Here is an 18,639-nt window from a genome sequence, read left to right on the forward strand (position 1 = left end):
ATTGAACGGGTTACATCAGCTTCTTGTCTATGCGGATGACGTGAATATATTAGGAGAAAATACACAAACGATTAGGGAAAACACGGAAATTTTACTTGAAGCAAGTAAAGCGATCGGTTTGGAAGTAAATCCCGAAAAGACAAAGTATATGATTATGTCTCGTGACCAGAATATTGTACGAAATGGAAATATAAAAATTGGAGATTTATCCTTCGAAGAGGTGGAAAAATTCAAATATCTTGGAGCAACAGTAACAAATATAAATGACACTCGGGAGGAAATTAAACGCAGAATAAATATGGGAAATGCGTGTTATTATTCGGTTGAGAAGCTCTTATCATCCAGTCTGCTGTCGAAAAATCTGAAAGTTAGAATTTATAAAACAGTTATATTACCGGTTCTTCTGTATGGTTGTGAAACTTGGACTCTCACTCTGAGAGAGGAACATAGGTTCAGGGTGTTTGAGAATAAGGTTCTTAGGAAAATATTTGGGGCTAAGGGGGGTGAAGTTACAGGAGAATGGAGAAAGTTACACAACACAGAACTGCACGCATTGTATTATTCACCTGACATAATTAGGAACATTAAATCCAGACGTTTGAGATGGGCAGGGCATGTAGCACGTATGGGCGAATCCAGAAATGCATATAGAGTGTTAGTTGGGAGACCGGAGGTAAAAAGACCTTTAGGGAGGCCGAGACGTAGATGGGAGGATAATATTAAAATGGATTTGAGGGAGGTGGGGTATGATGATAGAGACTGGATTAATCTTGCACAGGATAGGGACCGCTGGCGGGCTTATGTGAGGGCGGCAATGAACTTTCGGGTTCCTTAAAAGCCATTTGTAAGTAAGTAATTAGTGAACCATTTATTTGATTAATCGTTTGTCTCCGAAATAGGCCTACTTTTTATAAGCTACAGCTCATCGTCTTCTTCTATAAGCAGTAAGGACAGAAAGACCAGAAATAAAGGATGCCGGTGTCGAAATACAATTTTAATATTTTATTGCTATTTGTTTTTCACTGGGTCCGTATTTGGTTTAAGTACATTACCAGTGAACCATTTATTTTGTTTATGCCGGGCGTTGTTACACATTTAAGCATGAAAAAAAAATGCTGTTAATTAACAAAACTATGGACTTAACTTCATAAAATTTACATGAAATATGATACATAAGTTGTCTTTTTCCTTTTGACATTTCAGTTATATTCAGCACACACAACAGGCATTTTTTCTTTGTTTTTTTGTAGTTCTTACCTCCGTATACACAACAATGTAAGCAGACAAATTTTTACAACGGTGGGCATCGTTTATCGTTGCTCCAACGTGTACGTACCCTAAGAGTACGATAAGAGAAATGATCTAGTGACGCTTTGGTATTATCAAAGAATCAAGTGTTCATATCAGAGCAACGAGGACGCGGGAAGCGAACATTTTGATTTATCACTAGAAGATATTCTATGCATCCACTTATGAGAGAAGATATATAGAAAGTATCAGCTGCCAAGTTCAAGGTTAATATAACTTAAATACGTACAAAATTAAACCAGTTTCTCATCCCAAAGATAGTATAAATTCGTTGTGTTGTGATTGGTTCTTGTCATCACATAACATAGGACGAATAAATATACAACTGATCAATTTGTCAATATCTACAGTAATTAATTTAATAAGCAGAAATAATAATAAATCGATTTATATTCGGATATATTGATAATCACCGGTATTTATACAGATTAATATTATTTTAATCAGAGATCATATGAACGACAAGAGCAAAGAAAATGGAATTTTTCTTTTTCGTCGCTTTTATCGTGTCTCTTCGCTTTTATCGTTACTCCAATATGCACACCTCAATGGCAATGCAAGCTTCAATTCTCTCTGATATAGCATCGCTGCTTCTTTTATCGTTTATCGTCGCTCCAACGTGTACGTACCCTAATCCGAATTGATCACGAACCCATTTTCTAAGTTTCTAAACATCATGACTCATCTAATCGCTGGAATGATAGAGGCAATGAAAAAGTATATATGTGTATTTATATCTCAGATCTTATACTGTAATTATATTGCACCGTAATTAACTTTATTTAGGCATACTGTAAGTTCTCATCGCTATACAGAGGGGAAGGGGTTTAAGTGCCGGCCTTTTCGTAGTCGTCGGGGACGGTCTACAGCAGCCGTCGGCAAATTTATACTCACGATGACATCACTGAACGCAAGTCGCAATACAAAAGATGTAATATCAATCGAGGACTATAGAGCACTTCGTTCTGACCCCAGTGGCGGACTCTCAACACAAGCATCTGACGTAGACTGCACAATATTGATTTATATATGGATGGATGGCTGGATTATATTTTATTTCACTTTTATTTGTTACTGTGTTACAATAACCTAGGAAAATACGTCACAATTTGCCACTCTTAATACAACTCGTAAATTTGCGTCTGATTGTCACGATCTTTGTTTAGATATTACAAGTTTTCGTTCAGGAAAGAAGTGTTGCGAAATATATTGAATATAGAGCCAAACATAGCAGCTACAATATGTAGGATAACGGCAGGCGACCTATGATAGGACTATACATATTTTCTATGGAGAGCATTTTATATAAATCTAAGCTAATCGTCGACCTGGTCGGCAAGTTGGTATAGCGCTGGCCTCCTATGCCCAAGGTTGCGAGTTCGATCCCGGGCCAGGTCGATAGCATTTAAGTGTGCTTAAATGCGACTGGCTCGTGTCAGTAGATTTACTGGCATGTAAAAGAACTCCTGCGGGACAAAATTCCGGCACATCCGGCGACGCTGATATAACCTCTGCAGTTGCGAGCGTCGTTAAATAAAACATAACTTTAACTTTAACTCTAAGCCAGTCTGCTGTGTTATACAATGGCAACGCTTTAAGTCCTCACTTATTTCCAGCTCTCTTAATAACACGTAACTTCATCTAGTAGACATTTTTAAAGTCGTATTTCGAGTCCCGTATGTTACTACAGATACAAGAGAGTTGCTTTATGTTCAGATTCATTTCTTCTATGTATTTTCTTTATGCTTGGAATAACTCCTCTCCTGTTTATTTCCTTTAAATGCGAATGACATCGATCAAATATTCTTATACAGAGAGATCCTTCGTAACTCCGCGAGTGAACAATACCAATGCTACTGTATCAAAATCTGTGTTTCCACCTAAAGCGAGAGATTAGACCACTGTTTATGCATTTTTGATTATATTTCTCGTCCAGCTAGTGTTTCATTATCCCTTATCCTCCTTTGTATGGTTCGTGTGGATAATTTCTTACTGTTAAAACATCAGATTATTCGGGACAAATAATGTTAGCAACTTTATTCACACTGTTTAAATGAACTGTCCTTCATTATAGAACTTCAATGATATTGCGATTTCCTAAACAGTAACATAACTTGCATTGAGTTCACTTTAACTCATAGCTTGTTTCATCAACACTTATTTGAATTTATTTATTTATTTATTTATTTATTTATTTATTTATTTATTTATTTATTTATTTGTTTGTTTGTTTGTTTGTTTCTTTGTTTGTTTGTTTGTTTCTTTGTTCGTTCGTTCGTTCGTTGATTTATTTATTTATTTATTTACTTATTTACTTACTTACTTAGTTACTTAGTTACTTACTTACTTAGTTACTTACTTACTCACTTACTCACTCACTCACTCATTCACTCATTCACTCATTCACTCAATCACTCATTCACTCATTTATTTATTTATTTATTTATTAACGTATTTACTTACTTACTTACTTAGTTACTTAGTTACTTACTTAGTTACTTACTTACTTAGTTACTTACTTAATTAGTTACTTAGTTACTTACTTAGTTACTCACTTACTCACTCACTCACTCACCCACTCACTCACTCACTCACTCATTCACTCATTCACTCATTTATTTATTTACTTATTTACTTATTTACTTACTTACTTACTTACTTACTCACTCACTCATTCACTCATTCGCTCATTCACTCATCCATTCATCCATTCATCCATCCATCCATCCATCCATCCATCTATGTATCTATTTATTTATTTATTTATTTATTTATTTATTTATTTATTTATTTATTTATTCGCCCCGTCCAGATCTACGAAAAGAAATTTATGTTTATTCTTATTTTCTAATGTATGCATTTTAGTTTACAATTACTCGATATGTTCATGCTTACCTATGATTTCGTGATGATCTTATGACTTGTAGTAATGTCGCTAGATGTTTGATTTATAAGTGCCTATTAGAATTTTAGAACACAAGAGGCGTCTACATTGTCACCATATACAACAAATACTGTTCTTCCCATTTTTCCTTAAACACACGTTTCCGAACAGACGTTGAAGGTTTTGAGGAATAAACAATCTAAATCTAATCAAGTAACCCGCCACTGATATATGCATTTGTACTGCAGTTGTAGGGGAGTTGGACGGAAGGGAGAGTGTGAAGCAAAGACGGTTTACTATGCTGCTCCTACGACATCACTTTTGCTAATGATCGCGATGATATTTTTAACGATTTCTGGTATAGAGGATCAAAAAATGGCTGTACAACATATGATCAAAACCTCATAGTTTTCCCAGAAAAAAAAATCTTCCCTTATTTTATTTGCGATATATCGTTAGTAAAATTACGAAAACGCGGGGAAAGCGATGAATGTCACATTTCTGTTAAGGATTAGATAATGATCTAATTGAGTCTATAACTGCAAGATGTAGTGCTGTTTCTATAGAAAATAAAGGGAATGATTACTGTATTCGTGGGGATAATTCTCCTTGTTACCATTTTTCATAAGAACAACATTAAATTTCGTAATGATCCATTGAATTAGATAATGACATTAACCTTAACAAAACTGTGACATTCGTCGTTTTTCCCGCGAGCTCTTCAATTACATCAGTAGGTTATCTAGCAAAGAGTTAATATTAGTTTGAATGAATATTTGTGTGCTCTATCAGTTTTCGTGAAATTAAATAATAATGCATGCTTAAATTTGTTAATATTCTGGCGTGAGAGGCGTGACAACATGTTTAGCAGAAATCATGCTGCCGACTGCAGCATGCATAGACGTATAGATCAGCTGAGTTCAAGCTCCCTGTCCATAGGTCTCCTATCGAGGTGATAGCAGTTCAGTACAGGTATTCGATAAACAATTTACAATGTCATTCACAATTCAGGAATATCATTATAAAAGTCTTCGTAATCAAATTGCGGCAAGAAGGACGTACCGTCAATGTCTTCCGCAAAGAAGTTACCTAATCGGTGAAACTTTTAGCAGTTTCTCGATTATATTACTAGAAACTAGGAGTCTCTTACCCCGTTTCGAAAATTACACAACACGAAATTTATTTAAAAATGATACGGCTTTACGGAAACGGGAGATTATAATGTAGCATTAGAAAAAAAAAGTTCATGTGATTTTGTGTAGTAAACAACAATTATTTATTTTTAGACGTACAATTAAAAATGGAAGAATATTGTTAAATAAAATGTAAGTTTAACATAATGTTCTATTAATGAGATTGAAAGTTTGTATTTGCTGCTCGTTTTATGTAAATAACAGTATTGTCATGGTCCGCCCCTGCATTAGAACAGAGCATCTGTTTTGTAGGCCTACCGGTATGTCTGAACCCACTGGAGCTGTACTGTGTACTTGTGAGATTATTGTTTATTTAACGACGCTCCCAACTGCAGAGGTTATATCAGCATAGTCGTTGTGCCGGAATTTTGTTCCGCAAGAGTTCTTTTACATGCCAATAAATCTACTGACATGAGCCTGTTCCATTTAAGCACACTTAGATGCCATCGACCTGGGCTGGGATCGAAGCCGCAACCTCGAGCACAGAAGGCCAGCGCTATACCGACTACGCTACCGAGGCCGACGTGTACTTGTAAACCCCCTCCTCCCCATCCAGCAACGTTGCAAAACGTCTAATATTGTGAACATTCATAATTAGTTAAATATTGCAATTAGAAAAAAAATTGTTAGGACTTTTTTTTCTTGCTTATGACATGAATAATCATCCGTTAAATAATAATGGCACTTACACCCCTTACACTCTGTACATAACAGGTTAACAATGCTTAAGCATCTTCCTGTACCCAATTTTTTTTTTTTTTTTTTTTTTTTTTTTTCCATTCTGCTCTATCTTGCCAGTCTCCTTCTGTCAATCCTTATGTATCTCCTCCATCATTATAATCCGTGGCCTTCTCCTCTTCCCTGCCTTCAGGGATCCATTCCAACATCTGTCTTGGCAGTCTATCCTACGGAAAAATTGTCGATAAGCGACAATAAAGTCTAGATTCGAAAAAATATACATAATTAAAATAATAATAATAATAATAATAATAATAATAATAATAATAATGATAATAGATAATAATGTCAGAAGATAAGAGCCTAACATGAATTGAATAATTACAGCAACAAGACAGATGGCCTGTCTTTGACAGTGAGCTCTATACTATACTATATCGACTATATATTGTAGTATAGAGCTCACTAGTCTCTGATTAGTGGATCAATACCGGGGCGGGCCTCACTACTTGGACCAACTTCAGAACGCAACTTCACATCCAACGGTAGAACTCGAAACTATTTGGCCGCTAGATGGCAGTGTCTATTTAATGTATACTAATAATACAAAAGTGTACATAAAACAATTTTATTGCGAACTTTGCGTAAATATTATGACAAGCTACATTGCGTTAACCAATAACTACACTTTATACAACGCTTTTATGATGGGTTTTCGGTTACATTTTCAACAGTTAATTAAATATTAATGAATTGTAAAGAGACATCCAGTGAGTAGTTGAACGTAGGGTAGACATAAGAGGGCTGAGTGAGGATCCCTCGGCATACTTACCTGGCGTAGGGGTTACCGTGATCATGAAGGCGGTTCCCCCAGGGTGAGACCCTTCCATTGCACCGCGGTTGGGTTGACCCCTGCGATTGCTCCAAATGTGAGTAACTCGGGCGCGTAATTTTTGGTAGTCGGGACTGAGTTCGCGCTGTCCCGGTGTTAATGTATAATTTAATATAGTTTTGTATTGTGTACTTTATCAAAATGAAATTGGCCGGTCTTGTTCTTTTTGACTAGAGATGGGGTAAAACGTGATTTTTCACTCACCGGTAGAGTTGAGCTTAAACGATATTTTCAAGTATCTGTGACAACTGTGACAATTAAATATCTGTGACTTTTATCTGTGATTTTGTCACACCGATATTTTATATCGCTAAGTAAGCACAATATGCATGAATTATACCGATATTTTGTCACACCGATAAAAATTAACAGGAAATATTGAAGAGCAGTGCAATGTGAATACGATTTCTCTATACACGCCACACTTCAGTGGTTTATATGGGAAAATCCAACAAATAAATTATGTACATGTACCATTAACAAATAAATACTAATCTAACTGAACAGTAACATGTAAAAAGTTAACCTCATATACCAAGAGGTTTTATCGTAGTTGATTGTAGATATGGATCAGTTGATAATTTTTAATGTAGTTGAGTGCGGAGAAATTGAGGCTATGTGATTATCCTAATCGTTTTAAAAATTGATCCTTTTTATTGTATATAATATAATCGATAAATTATTTTAAGTCGTGCATTAACATTATAATATTGAGTCAGAATAAAAATTAACGAAACATCAGTATTCGGAAAAACAATGGAAAATAATTACAGAACAAGACAGTTGTTCAGACAGGATTTTACACAAGATAAAGTATTGGTAAACAATGGTATTATTATTATTATTATTATTATTATTATTTAAATCGTGTAATCACTATATCATTTATAATAAGATGGTGACACTAGCGCTGAAGTAGTTTCGGCAATTTCGGATGTGAAAATCATTACATTTATAAGGAATTTTTTTGTGGAGAGACAGTTGCTCAGGTTAAACTAGCGCTGAGGTAGTTTCGGTGATTTCGGAAGTGAAAATCGTTGAATTTGATTGTTTGTGAAGATGCAGTTGATCGTATATCCAAGGCATAACAAAGCCTAAACTAACCAAACCTAACTTGTCACAGATTCGTATATGCAAGGTGTATAAGGTGAATACGAAGGAAACTACCTCAAGGTTAGTTTAGCCAAGTAAGTTTTATCTCGTTCGGTTTTAATTCTATAGGTGCTGTTGTCGGCTTGTGAGAAATGCTTCGAAAGTTCGGAAGAGCATAACGTTCAGTGACACGGAGTGAACTAACATGATTTACGTTTGATACCCCTTATTTTCAAATGTAATTAATTATCCCATTTATGTGTAAGTGTAGGTCTATTTTAAAAGTGAGCAAGGGCAATGAGAACGATTTGTTGGATCAGTGTCTGCTAGATGTCAGATCTTTTTGGAATTTATAAAATTGACAATTTTTGCTAACTACCCCATATTATATTTAAAAGTTGAAAATTACTTGCAAGTTGATGATTTTAACAATATCTAGATAAATATCACTAAATATCAAGTTTAGAACATTGATTAGGCCTATTAATTGGGTGAAGTAACACCCCACACGAGTACCAATGTTACGAAGCACTGTGCGATTTCCTAAGAGTTAATAACCATAAACAACATACCGGTAATGAACTTATCACAAATAATTTTATTTTAAGTTTAATTATTTTAATTAATACTACCCTGCACTGTTCGTGTTAGAGCTATACATTAAAACTGGATCATACATAAATGAGAGAAGTACATGTAAAGTTATTAAAATAATGTAGGCTCTTGTAACTATTCTGTTTGTAATTAATAGTATAACTAAAAAAAAATTGTTACTGCGTAAAAATTGAGTGGAAAATACTTATACATTAATATATATTCACAGTAATATGAAAATGTGAAGATCTCGGGGGAATATATAAAATATTTATAAAACATATATTCAGACTTAATATGAAAACAAAATGTCAGATTCATGATTGTATTATTATAATGCCGCTAATAACTTTGCAACACATCATCACTTTGAAAAAAATAATATTGAAAAACAAAGCATCACGAAAAAATAATCAAATACCACCGCCCGATTGCTGTTATTGTATCATGCGCATGAGCAAACCCACGACGTAGAGGAGAAAATATCAGTCGCAGACGTTGCAACAGTCACAGAGTACTGAATACGGAGCAGATTTCGATAGCGATATTTTGTCACAGATATTTCGCGTCATCAGTCACAGGTTTATCTGTGACAAAAAAATACCTGTGACAAAATATCGGTTTGTGAAATATCGGCCATCTCTACTCACCGGTGAAGCAGTGACAGTTCATTTTCGATCACGGTGATTTTAACCAGTGATTAGAGGTAGTTGCCAGTGATGACGACGAGAGACCCGATCAGCTGATCACTAGTAGAGCAGTGATCTAGTGAGTGGGGGCGATTGGAAGTGATTTCTCACTACTAAGTGCGAGCAATCAACTGTTCTGAATTATTGGTGAATGTGAATATGATCGTAAATGCATTACTGTTAAAATAATGAAAGGAATGCAATATTATGGTTGCATTGATAGTGCAGAGGAAAAACAGAACTAACGCAGAAGAAATATATTATGATGAAATCGGACACATAGTTGAGATTATTTGCGGATTTTAAAAATAAGGATATTTAACTTAAAGTACACACCTGTGGAGTAACGGTCAACGCGTCTGGCTGCGAAACCAGGTGGCCCGGGTTCGAATCCCGGTCGGGGCAAGTTACCTGGTTGAGGTTTTGTCCGGGGTTTTCCCTCAATCCAATACGACCAAATGCTGGGTAACTTTCGGTGCTGGACCCCGGACTCATTTCACCGTCATTATCACCTTCATCTCATTCAGACGCTAAATAATCTGAGATGTTGACACAGCATCGTAAAATAATTTCATAAAAAAAAATAACTTAAATACCGGCATTATGTAATTTTCATTTGGCTGCATGTATAATAAAGATGATAAACTGATAAGTGTGGTTGAACAAAGTGTTATTCGTAGGCCTGCATAATTCTAGCCTCTCCCTTCTTTTTATTCACACATTCCACAGTTATAGTGTGGTTAAACTACTACAATATACGGTAAATATTAGTGGTAATTCTCCAGAAATCTACGAAGGCAAAATGTTCTTTAGCTTAACTGGCTTCCGTGATATATATATATATATATATATATATATATATATATATATAATGATAAACAAGTGACTTCAGTTTGCAAATACTTTCAAAATATAAATCGTTGTATGCTTGTCAGTATATTCTAATACACTGTTGTGTTGTGGCCCCCCTTCTTTTGGTTATTTAACGACGCCGTGTCAACTACTTGGTTATTTAGTGTCGATGGAATTGGTGATGAGATGGCATTTGGCGAGATGAGTTCGAGGATTTGCCATAGGTTACCTGACATTCGCCTTACGGTTGAAAAATCTGGGAATCAGCCCAAGCGGGAATCGAACTCACACCCGAGCGCAACTCCGGACCAGCAAGTAAACGCGCTACTGCCTGAGCTATGCCGGTGACCATTTTCTTGTTACTAGGGCTGATTAATTTTTTCTTGAATGAAAAAAAATCAAATTTTTTAATTGTGCTTCTGTAATTTCACCAAGCTGACTAGTGAAATTTTTGCCTCACTGGTGAGCCACCATAACATTTTTAAAGCCCCGCTAATTACCAAGAAAACATGAGAGAGGTGCAGGACGAATTAACAGAGAAATGGTCATTTCTCTAGAATTGCGTCATGGACCTCTAGAGTGTTATATTTGAAACAAGTAGGGGGCAGAAGGGCTATAACAGTGCATTAGAATATATACCTAACTATAGAACTATTTTTATGTTATGTTTCATTTAACGACGCTCGCAACTGCAGAGATTATATCAGCGTCGCCGGATGGGCTGGAATTTTGTCCCGCAGGAGTTCTTTTACATGCCAGTAAATCTACTGACATGAGCCTGTCGCATTTAAGCACACTTATATGCCATCGACCTGGTCCGGGATCGAACCCGCAACCTTGGGCATAGAAGGCTAGCGCTATACCAACTCGACAACTATTTTTATGTTGAAAGTAACCTAGTTCTTAAAAATCTACTAAAGAAAGTTATGCCACATCACTAAGTTGTTCAACTCAGCACTGAAATTATTATTGCAGTACAGTATTTTCTTTCATCACAAATCATACAAGCTTACAAAGAACAAAAATCCATGTAATGTCAAGCAGTTCAAAAATTACTCAACAGGTGGCAGAGGACTGCAATGTAAGATATTGAGCTGAATGTTGAAATCACTGAGGAAATAGTGATTCGTTACAGTTGCTTCTGGTGCAATTAGTAAATCACCGCTTGATCACTGTTTCACTGCTTAACGAACAGTTCACTCACTGGAGTGAAAGTGATTTTTTAATCACCGGTGAAAAATCGCTGCTAGTGATTTTTTCTTCCATCTCTATTTTTGACCAGTAACAATTTTTTCAAGTTATTTTTTGTAAGAGAGCAGTGCACTTATATCCCCTACATTCTGTACACAATATGTTTTTGCTCCGACAATAAATTGTATTTTTTGATAAACACTCTTTAAAAATAGATTACTTTTTCTTTTTCTATTGTATTGGAATATACATAGAATTAACCTGTGTTGAAATACAGTACTTTACAATTCCGCCAATATTTCTCCACAATATTTGCTTTTTAAGTGTATCTATTTTTTTAACTCTTACAGGGCGGAATGATTCCAAATATAATTAAAGTTTCATAATTTATTTCTGAGAAAATGCTAAATAACTATGTTTTGCAGGCATATTGTGATGTCGTTATTCATTTGTTTTATAATTGAACGCTATCATTGCTGTCAATACGAAGCCAATTCAATCCTGAGCGATGAACGTTGCAGCTCGCACTAATCGTTGTAAAGCAGTGGTCATCAACTGATTTGCACTGTGCGTTGCATCTCCCTAGCTCGTTGACTTGCCCGAGCCAGCGAGTGTGCGGTGATGGAGCAGAGGTCCGTGCAGTGGCGGTGTGTCTGTTTTTAATGAGCGAAAAAATCGAAAAGTCAAAGGAGAGTTGGGAGGAAAATTTAAAAGGTACGCAAAACGCGTCCTTGCAAGGGGTTGGGGGCTGTACAAAACTAAATATGTGAGCTCCAAGCCTGTCGGCCACTAGTCTCACTCCGGGTTACGCTGCACCTCTGAAGGATCTCTAGAAAATTTTGAAGGGGAAGCCGAAATTGGACGTAACCTCTTAGGTACCACATACGCGAGGGGGGCTGAGATTGATCAAGTGATCACGGAACGGGGCGAGGAGGAGTTGGCTGGTGTTTGCCGTTAGGATGGCAAGACGCCGTCATCTGTTGTTCGATGACAAAGCATGTGAAGGTTGTCGGAAGAAGCGCCGTGAAATATAATCTGCAATTTGAGAGGTCCTTGTCCTTTCAATTTGCGACTTATTGAGTGACCTCGTATATTAATAGACTATATTATCTGAGCTAGGGCATACATCGTTTATAATAAGGGTGGAATATATATGGGGAAGGCATATAGGTCCGTGGCCCATTTCTTATAGGGCTCATCCCGACATTTGTCTTACGCCTGAGGAAAACCACGGAATACCATAGGCGAGATGAGTTGTCTCATGTATAAGAGACTAGCCAATTTGGCTATTATGTAGGAGGTGATTGTTGTCATGAGCCTTGTTGAATCGTCTCAATTTTGAGACAAGCCATTTGGCTATATGATGGCTCAATTACGAAGAGGGGGGAGAGATGTAATTAGTTAATTAATTTAATGAGCAAGACATTGCACATGATTTGAATAAATGAACATTAACTTTATTATTGCTTTAGAATGTTATTTTATATGTTACCTATGCAAAGACATTAAATAATAGGAACAGCACAATTATTACATATTACTGGCACAATTTCAATTAAATACTTAATACCCTATTCAAATTAATAAAAACTTGGTATTTATTTCTAAATTAAACACTGATTGCCACTACATACATAATTTTGCATTAAGTAATCCATGAACATACAGTAATGAATGGTACTATCTTAGGTTTGAAATGAGATAAATAATTGAAATGAGAAGCTATAAATTGTTTATGAAAGAAACAGAGTAAAAATAAATATTGTTACTCTTTGTGAAATACGAATAGAAGTTCATTTAAAAAATGGTAGCGATCGTTCGGGATTTTTAATCCTTTTCAGCCACCAACCATAACGGCCCAAATCAAAGAAATGTCGTTGGATGTACAGATGAGTATGATGGGGGGGGGGGAGAGGGAAATGTTTAACTCGAATGAATTTGCAGGGCGCATTTCATTATTAAGCATTCAGTCTGATTGGCTAATCAGCTTCATTTACTTTGTTTGTTATTGATATAGCAACAAGAATAAATTAAATTTCAATTTGTAAGATTGTGTCAATTATTATTTTTCCAAAATCTATATCTTATTACATCCAAATAAGAAAGAATTATATAGCGTATTGTATTGTTATAAAATTTGTATATCGTAAAAAAACAGTGAAAATGTAGCGCAACTAACCTCAGTGCTTATTAGAAATAAAATAACGAAGCTTTAATAGAAATTAATATCACGTAGTACTGTGGTAATATCCTTTAACCTCCTCAGTCCCGAGAATAAGTGTGAATTTTATTTTTTTTTGGCATTTATTCATTTTATTAACCAAAATACATAGTTAAACACAGACAAAATATTTAAAAAAAAATTTGATCCTCTTTTGTAACAAAACTTTAGTGTATCCTTTAGGACACATCAGGTTTAAATGACAACCGACACTTATTTTGACACACATGTTATTTTTTCGTAGTCAATCTGTAATTTCGAAGGAAAAATAAAGTTAACTGAACATCAATTAATGTTAATTGTTAGACATATGAACAACAAAATATTAATTGATAACTTAACAGTTTTATGAGTTATCATAATCAGAGTTTCTGAAAAGAAAACTTCATATTTCATGGAACAATTTAAAACATTGTCTGTCTTCTTGAATGCAGAGAAATATTTTGCAAGTGGTACAACTTATTCTGGCCCGGCATTCTACATCGGTTCTTGGTGGATGGTGTTGGTATCTCTGGAAGGTGCAAAATCCCTTTTGTTCTTACATGACCCGATGGTATTGGAATTTTCGCATTGTATCTATTTTCTTTGGTAAAGGCTCACTGGGCTCATATTCAGAAGTATCCTCCTGTTCAAGTGATACGTGTAGAAGATAGTCTTCTGGCTCCATTCGGAAACCCAAGTAATCCAATACATCTTTCTTTGGCGTTTCCAAGGCCATCTGATGTCTTCTGTATTCAATCCAACTACTTGCGATTGCGAAGTCGATGAAATGCAATATTGCCCTAATAGTCCACTTCTTCGTTCTTGCAGCAATCCTGTAGTAACTGATCAGCCTGTCTAAGAAATCAACGCCTCCCATGAAGGCATTGTAGCTTTTGACAGCAGCTAGACGATACACTACGATGAATTCCTTATCCTTCTTAGACCAACGGCGGCATTTGTCATGAGGATCTTTTCCTTCAAATGATGATGCCAAAATGACTGGTTTGTTATCAAACTATTTTATTAGAGAAATTTGTCCATCATTGCGCACTTTTTCATCGATGGAACCTCGTCCCTCAGCTTTCATTTGGGCATCCGATTTGAAATTTGCATTAGATGGAATGTTGACCTTCCTAAGAGTTCCTGTACCCTGACAGTGAGCCTTGTAGTGAAGAATATCCAATAACGCAATTGAAGTAAAGTATCGGTCCATGTACAAAGTACAGCCTGGAGGAAGATTCTTTGTTAGTCTCAGGACCACTTTCCCACCAATGTCTAAATTTTTGGTATCAGAATCAGGATCCGTATTGATTGTGTCTCCTTGTCCTCCATAAATAAAAAAAATCTAATGGAAGACCATCAGGGGCAGTAGCGATGAAACATTTAAGCCCACATGGATTTGGCTTTCCTTTCACGAATTGTCTTGCTGGAGCATGTCCATAAAAAGGTATCATTGAAACAAATGATGACCTTTCATTCAGTAAACAAGCAGTTTCAATACATTTCAGAAGAGGACTTACTTTCCAAATTTGTCTACTGATTTCTCTTCATTAGAAACGATTAAATCATCCCTCAATTTGAGATTATTTCTTATCAAAAAATATCCATCTCTACACATATTGTCGGCAATTGCAGGAACTCTGGTTTTGTCCGCCCAGTACATTCGAATTCTTGGGTACTTCAAATAGCTCATAATTTTTGTTATGGCCAAAAATATTTTTGTTTCGCTTTCTGTAAGACTTAAATTCCTTCCACTGTCTCTAAGATATCTCTGGTTTGTATGTTCAGTCAAACATTTTATTAGATCATTAGGAATATACCTATGGAAATAACCCTGAGGCTGTAATGTGATTGCAATTGGATTATTTTCTTGAAAAGCTGGAGCTGGAGGTAAAGGGCAAAATTCTCCTGTTTTGACATTCTTCCAATATGTTCTTCTACTAGAATTAGTTTCTGGAACAGGGGAACCTGACTCTGTGACTAGAGAAGGCTGTTCTGGAGAAAATCATTTCTTCTGTGTTTTCCTCTGTGAAGTTCTGACAGGTTTTTGAGAATTTCTTGAAGGACCTGAAGAATTAAAAGACTCCAGTGAAGTGGTATTCTGGGGTAATGGTGTGAAATGAGAAGTCATGCTGCCGCAAAGAAATGATGGTGTGGAAGAATTCGAAGCCATTTCATTTTCATCTTCAGAAGATGAGGAGGATGAACCTATGTCCTTTGGTACGCAAGAGGGATCACGCAAATCGTCGTCATCAGAAAATATGTCACAATCTGAGACATTTCCATTGAAATGTGCATCAACAAAGTCTGGTATGTGAGGATCATCTGCAATGTAGAAACGAAAGTGTAGAGAAAATATTGCCTTGTAGTTGACTACAATTGAAGGAAACAACAATTTCTGCATCAGTCACGCAATAATAGAAAACCCATGAATATGTCACCAGCTTCATTGATGATGATGATGATGATAATAATAATAATAATAATAATAATAATAATAATAATAAGCATAATAATAATAATAATAATAATAACAACAACATCCACACAGAAGTTGTCAACCAGTTGTTATGCTATTTAGCAGAAGAAATGATCAAACAATTGCGATGTTTTACAATTTGTATAAATTACTGTGCTTACACCTTTCTATAACAGCTGCCGTGGTTCGAATTGCATTATGGCCTAAGGTTCTTGGAAACGGAACTAGTTCCGAAACAATATAAAATTTTGGTGATTATTACGTTGTCAGATGCTTGCTGTTATTTCGGAACTGTTCTTGGAACCCGAGCACTCAGAACACATCCGGAAAGAGCACATTTTCCATCATTATGCTATGAAACCTTAAAATCTGACTCCATGCATTCAAGTTTTGAATTCGTGAATACAAATTCATGAAAATAAATTCGTGTGATATCCCATTCTGTCTTCGTGTACCTCTCACGTCTTGTGACGCCGAATGTAGTTTCTGTAAATACAAACTTATTTTGAGTAAAAATAGGAGATTCTATTCCTTTGCTACATTGCCAATGTACCTTGTAATTCGATGCAATGCATTGTGAAGAAATGTATTTCATGTACCCTATACTTTTTTCTTTTATTTTCAAACACAGAAAATGTTCATTTTGGAATGTTAAAACAAGTAGAGTATAATGCAAATTGAAACGTGTAACTTTAGGCAATTCGTTTGTATACTAGAAATGCAATGTTTATATTAGGCCATATCTGTAAGTGTGAACATTTATTTTGTGCCCTACTGTGACTGAATCTATACATTTTGAGGCAACGTGTAGCTGCACTCTCCCCTCCCATTCCCCTAGCTGTACACAACACAGTCGTCATTGCGTTCGTACACACTGAACTGAGGTCTGATCGTAATATGCTGTATGTATTACATCGCTTGAGCAGCAAATGCTATACGTACTTATGTTCTTGAAATGATTACGATATTCATTAAAAGAAGTTAAAATTCCTTGTTTCATTATGCTAAGATGAACAAAAACAAGCCGTAACGAACGATTCTCTTAAAACACAGGAGCACCAATCACTTAAATGATCCAAGTAACTGATCCCTGCCATTTTTATAGAATGTTTTTATATGGATCAAGTAGTAGGAAACGATCTCTGGTTCTTACTATTTTACTTGTATTTTAGTCCCTTTCAGTTATATTCGTCTTCCTTATCTTAAGGATACTCATCGTAATTTATAATGTGGTAGTGCATTTTAAGGTCATAATATTCTCACAATGCATAAAGTTTTGGATTTCAACTTCAGTATGGAAAGAATTTTTGTGTAATGTGAAAGCTCTTCTTGTATTCTATTAAAATGCTAAAATGTAATAAAAAATAAACTATGTGTGACAGAAAGAGAAGGAGTCCGTCGTTTTTGATCTGTGGGTAAGTTACACGTCTTCGCGTTCAAAGCAGTCCGTGGTTTGATCCATGACGTAGCGAAAGAAAGAGATGCTTCTTCCGTCCGTATTTGTCCCTTCTCATATGCTGTCCAGTGTTGACCTAGGTCTGGTCCTATGCCGTGCTGACCACACGACCAGAGAGGCTAGTTGTTTGAGCCTGTCTCTAGTATCGATCCAGAGCTATGCCATCTCCACGACATAGTACAGTAACTCAGTATTAAAGTGTGGACGTAAGGCAGACGAAATCAGAAATAAAGGGAGGAAAAAGATGGAGCAAAATATTCGTGACGTCATGTCCTGTACGTCAAAGCAATAACTGATATTTTCTTTTATTCAAAACGAGGGAATCAAGGTCTTCATGAACGTAGGATAATGAAGTAAATTGCAGGTAGCTGTTTCAGTCTAGCTGCTAGTATGCGTCATATTATTCCTCCTTACATACTTCTAAAACTAGTCGTATAGTTTTATCCGAATCTTTCGTTTGCATTCATTCTTGTAAATATGGAGTCAAATGGGCCCGTTCATTAAACCACAAGCGCTGACTGTGAGCAAAGCAGATCGTGGCTTCATTTTGGACATTCCTAACTTTTAGAAACATGTAAGTCGGAAAGTAGTTCGAAAGTGTTTTACCATGTGAGAAACAAAAATTACAAAGTCAAAAACGACACTGTAAGTGCTGAAAAAAGACTGACTGCGGTGAAACCGTCTATAGCGTTAATATCTCTAGATGCAGTAACTAATGTTTGTGTCATTATTAGAGTTATCTTTAAATAATTTGAAAAGGATTAGAGATATCTCAAAACGGATTGCACCATTGTTTTTCTCAGAAAGTTTCACATGATTCTGAGCTCCTACATGACCCTCTTTTCATTTAAAATGTCAAAGTTGCATTCAAAATGGCGGCTTTTGAGATAGCTGAGGGCTAGAATCGAATGTGTCACTGGTAGAGCATTTGGTCTTACAAACACTGGTAACACCTATAGTAATCGAAAATCAAGCATAAGGAAGATATTTATATGGTTCTATATTTTTTATTCACCGTGTATTTAAAAGAGATTATTACGTATAATTCTTATGTTGTCGATAGTTGTGTGTTATATTATATTTCCGACGTTTATTTTGTTTATATCGGTTTAATTAAATGTAGTAGAG

General features: G+C 35.7%; 1 non-coding gene across 1 annotated transcript; it reads left to right on the forward strand.

The window, feature by feature from the left end:
- Window positions 1-6,887: 6,887 nt before the first annotated feature.
- Window positions 6,888-7,050, forward strand: LOC138692312 (U1 spliceosomal RNA). The gene has a single exon (XR_011330064.1). It is a non-coding gene; the product is annotated as a U1 spliceosomal RNA (small nuclear RNA).
- Window positions 7,051-18,639: the final 11,589 nt, after the last annotated feature.

The sequence above is a fragment of the Periplaneta americana genome, chromosome 16 (assembly GCF_040183065.1).
Source record: "Periplaneta americana isolate PAMFEO1 chromosome 16, P.americana_PAMFEO1_priV1, whole genome shotgun sequence".
Taxonomy (NCBI): Eukaryota; Metazoa; Arthropoda; class Insecta; order Blattodea; family Blattidae; genus Periplaneta; species Periplaneta americana.